The following is a 4512-nucleotide window of genomic DNA, read 5'->3' on the forward strand; positions in this document are numbered from 1 at the left end:
ATGGCTGGAACACCAGGGCATCACCCTAGTGGTTCAACATCTGGCGGGCTCTCTGAACGCCAGAGCGGACGAACTCAGCCGCCGTTGCATGATGGATCAAGAATGGCGTCTGAACTCGGACGTGGCGCAAGGTCTCTTTCTGCAGTGGGGAGAGCCTTGGTTAGATCTATTCGCCACCGAAGAGAACGTGCAATGTCAGCAGTTCTGCGCGTTGGAGTTTCCAAGGCGGCACTCGCTCGGAGACGCTTTTCTTTGCGAGTGGAGTTGCGGTCTGTTGTACGCCTTTCCGCCTATACCACTTCTGCCCAGAGTGCTGAAGAAGATCAGGCGTGACCGGGCCCAAGTCATCTTGGTGGCTCCGGATTGGGCACGAAGGAACTGGTATCCCGAGCTACTCAGTATGTCCATCGATCCCCGGATACGACTGCCTCTTCAGGAGGATCTTCTATCGCAGCAGCAGGGGACGGTCCTCCACCCGAACCTGTCCAGCCTCCACCTACATGCGTGGAGATTGAGTGGCGGCAGTTGATGCCATTTGACTTGCCTCCTGAAGTCTGTGATGTCATTCTGGCAGCCAGGCGTCCCTCCCCAAAAACAGTATACGCCTGCCGGTGGAACAAAGTTGTGGCATGGTGCACAGCAAAGGCTGGCGATCCCCTTTCCGCCCCTCTTTCTGAGGTTCTCCTCTTTCTTCTTTCCTTGGCCCAGCAGGGCTCTGCTCTGGGCACCTTGAAAGGTTATCTTGCTGCAATCTCTGCTTTCCTACGGCTTCCTGATCAGCCTTCTCTTTTCAAGTCCCCTGTTGTTTCACGCTTTCTCAAGGGCATTACTCATATGTACCCTCCTGTTCCTTTCGTAATGCCTCAGTGGGACTTGACCCTTGTTCTCACTTTTCTGATGTGCGCTCCCTTTGAGCCCCTTCATAACTGTCCCATCCGTCTTTTGACTTTGAAAACTGCTCTCTTGGTAGTAATCACCTCCGCTAGGCGGGTGAGTGAGCTCCAGGCTTTGTCATCTAAGCCTCGCTTCCTTTCAGTTCATCCGGACAAAGTTGTCCTCCGGACACGTCCTTCTTTCCTGCCTAAAGTCGTGACTCCCTTTCACATCGAGCAATCTGTCACGCTGCCTACCTTCTTTCCGCCTCCGCATCCTTCAAATGATGAAGAGAGGTTCCACCGTCTGGACCCCAAACGTGCGCTATCCTTTTATTTGGACCGCACAAGACAGTTCCGGGTGGACGACCAACTTTTTGTTGGATACGTAGGGGCTAAGAAGGGTAAAGCTGTACACAAGCGGACCATCTCTCGGTGGGTCGTGTTGTGTATTAAGACCTGCTATTCTTTGGCGGAAAAGGTTCCACCTGTTGGGCTACGGGCCCATTCTACTCGGGCCACAGCGGCCACGACTGCACTGGGGCGGGGAGTCCCCTTGCAAGACATCTGTCAGGCGGCGACGTGGGGTTCGCTGCACACGTTTGCGAGACATTAGTGCCTGGACAGCCAATTCCGGAGGGATGGCCACTTTAGCCGTTCTATTCTCCAGGACTTTCTGGTGTGATCTTGGTTCGCAGACCCACCACCGGGGTTGGTATTCCTGGGGTATCTATCCTAAGGTGAGGAATCTAACTAACGTGTTTCTTTCAGATGAACAAGTTACTTACCTTCGGTAACGATGTATCTGTAAGAAACATTAGTTAGTTAGATTCCTCACCGACCCACCCAGCCTCCCCGTTCTGCGAACCGACATCTAGGGTTAAGGTTCTCCCTTTCAGGGCCCTAGATTTTTTGGCACCAGTGTTGGTCTCTTGCATGGCTCAGCGTCCCTGGCGCGGAAAGCTGTGTACAAGAACTGACGTCAGCGCGCAAGGGCGGCGTCTAAGTACTCCGACGACGTCATTCTGGCGCACGACGCCAACAACGGACTCGGAGCCGCAGACGACGCCTAGTGACGCGCAAGGGGTATTGCTACAAAAATCTTTCCGGATCCAGCCTGATGCCTGGGGATATTCTAAGGTGAGGAATCTATCTAACTAATGTTTCTTACAGATACATCGTTACCGAAGGTAAGTAACTTGTTCAACAAGGAGGAACGGTCACTAACATTCTCTCAGGAAGCCCTAGAGCTTTGTGATTGGCTCACAAGATATCGTTAAAGGCTGAACATCTGTTTGGAATCCACAATACACACTCGGATGCATTGAGCAGGACCAAGGACAGCTGCCACGAGTGGGAACTCTAACAATGGCAACTCAACATGATATTCTCAATGTAGGGGGGAACCAGCATTGCATCTCTTTGCGACTGAAACCAATAGCAAATGCTGGTTTTACGCCAGTTTATTTCCCCTCCCAGGATCATGGGTTAATGCCCTTTCGATGCGCTGGTCCGGAATTTATGCGTACTCCTTTCTTTCCATCCCACTGATTCCCAGAGTTCTCACCAAGATGAATGCGGAGCACTGTTGTCTCCTGTTGTTGCTCCCAAGTGGCCCAGACAACACTGGTTTTCGGAGCTTCTCCTTTCAAAATTCCAAGCTCATTCGCCACCTACCAAAGCCCTCTCTCCTTACTCGGAGCAAAGGTCAAATACATCACCTGGAGCCAGCATCTGTTCACCTGTAAGCATGACTCAGGAATTCTATGAATTTAGGAATCCGTTTGAAGCCTCTCCTGAGCAGATCTTGCTGTACCATCTCCCTCTGGACAAGTCAGGCCTTGTATACTCTACCGTGAAGGTTCAACTTGCGGCAATCTCTAGGTACAGATGATCCCAAGAAGCCTCATCTCTCTGCTCCAAAAGGCTTGTCAAACAATTCATGAAAGGACTCTTCAGAACCTTCCCTCCTCCCCCCGGAATGGCATCTTAATGTGCTCCTTTCATAGTTAATGAAGCAGCCTTTCGAACCTATTCATCTGGCTGAATAAAAATTTCTCAGGTGGAAGGTTGCTCTTCTTGCTCTCACATCTACCAAAGAGTCGGTGAGATACAGGCCTTTACCACTCAGGAACCTTTTCTTTGCTTCACGGATTAGTTTGTGCTTCTTAGAACAAACCCGAAGTTCATCCCCAAAGTTCACCTCAACAAGCTTGTCATTCTTCTGTCGTTTTTCCCTAAACCAGCCACACAAGATGAACTGGCACTACACATTTTGGACATTAAAATATGCCTTAAATTCTATTTGCAAAGAACTAAGAACATTCTCAAAAATGACCAGTTATTTGTAGCTTATGGTCAAGGTTGTCAAGGCTCAGCAGTGACAAAACAAACTATCGCCAGATGGGTCTCAGCAACAATCTAATTTTGCAATACCAAAGCAGGCAAGCCTCTGGCGAGGAAAGCTAAAACCCACTCAAGAGCAGTGTCCACTCTGGCTGCTGTGTTTGCAGGCATTCCACTGGAGAAGATTTGCTATGCTGCCAAGTGGAAACGCATCCACACGTTCACACAGCACTACTGCCTGGAATCAGCACAGGGTAGTGATGCAGCCATGGAACATGTGGTATTACGACCTCTATTCCAATAAGGGGAGCCTCTTTACGTACAGATGTCTTTTTTCTTTTCATATTTAAAAGGTTAAATATTTTAAAGTGGATATAGATATATAACTGCTAAACCTTTGTTTTCCCAATTTCGCTTGTTTTAAGAATTTTACAACTAAATGCATATCCCCTGTCTGCATAATCATGTTTACATATGTACATAAAGTTTTTTTATCCATATATTCTGTTAATGCATTACTTGCAAATATATATTAATGCTACCCACCGTATACTAAGGGTACCTACATTTATCTTGATACTGCTTGCTATTCTGATTCAAGCATGTGAATCTATGAAAGATGCCGCAAAAGTGGATAAGAAAATAAGTTACTAACATGTGACTTTGGTTATCCAGTGTTGGTATCTTTCATAGATTCACATGCAACCCACCCGCCTCCCCGGAGAGGCTCCCCTTATACATCGGACATTGCTCCCACTTGTGCTGGGAAATCTGAGCGACTCAGACGCTCTTGGGAGTGTTCTAGAGGGTGCTAGTAGCTGATTGGTTATCGTTCTAATTTGGTCCTTTAAAAAAAAAAAAAGACTAAGGGCCAGATGTAGGTGGCTAAATATCAGTCGGTAACGCAGAAAATCGCAGAATTTCTGCGTTACCGACCGGTATTTAGCCATGTACAATGTAGGTAAAACCAAACCCCCTCGCAAATGAGGAATCAGTAAAAATAAGGAAAACCAGTTACCGAATCCTTAATTTGCGATTAGCAGACACCGAAACCCAAAATACCGAATCGCTAAATAAGAAATCCTTAAAAACTCGCAAATCGATGTACCAAAATTCGGTAATTCCGATTTTTCCATTTTTCGGTATTTAGGAGTCGCTAATTACCACTGACTCAAAGCAGATGGTAATCAGGTGCACTGCATTTAAACAGCCCCAAAATGCAACAGTGTGAACACAGTGGCGGCCCTCTACGTCATTGCAAGGAGGCTTCGTATGCAAGCAGCCGGACTGAGGA

Source organism: Triturus cristatus, chromosome 5_1, assembly GCF_964204655.1.
Source record: "Triturus cristatus chromosome 5_1, aTriCri1.1, whole genome shotgun sequence".
NCBI classification, from domain to species: domain Eukaryota; kingdom Metazoa; phylum Chordata; class Amphibia; order Caudata; family Salamandridae; genus Triturus; species Triturus cristatus.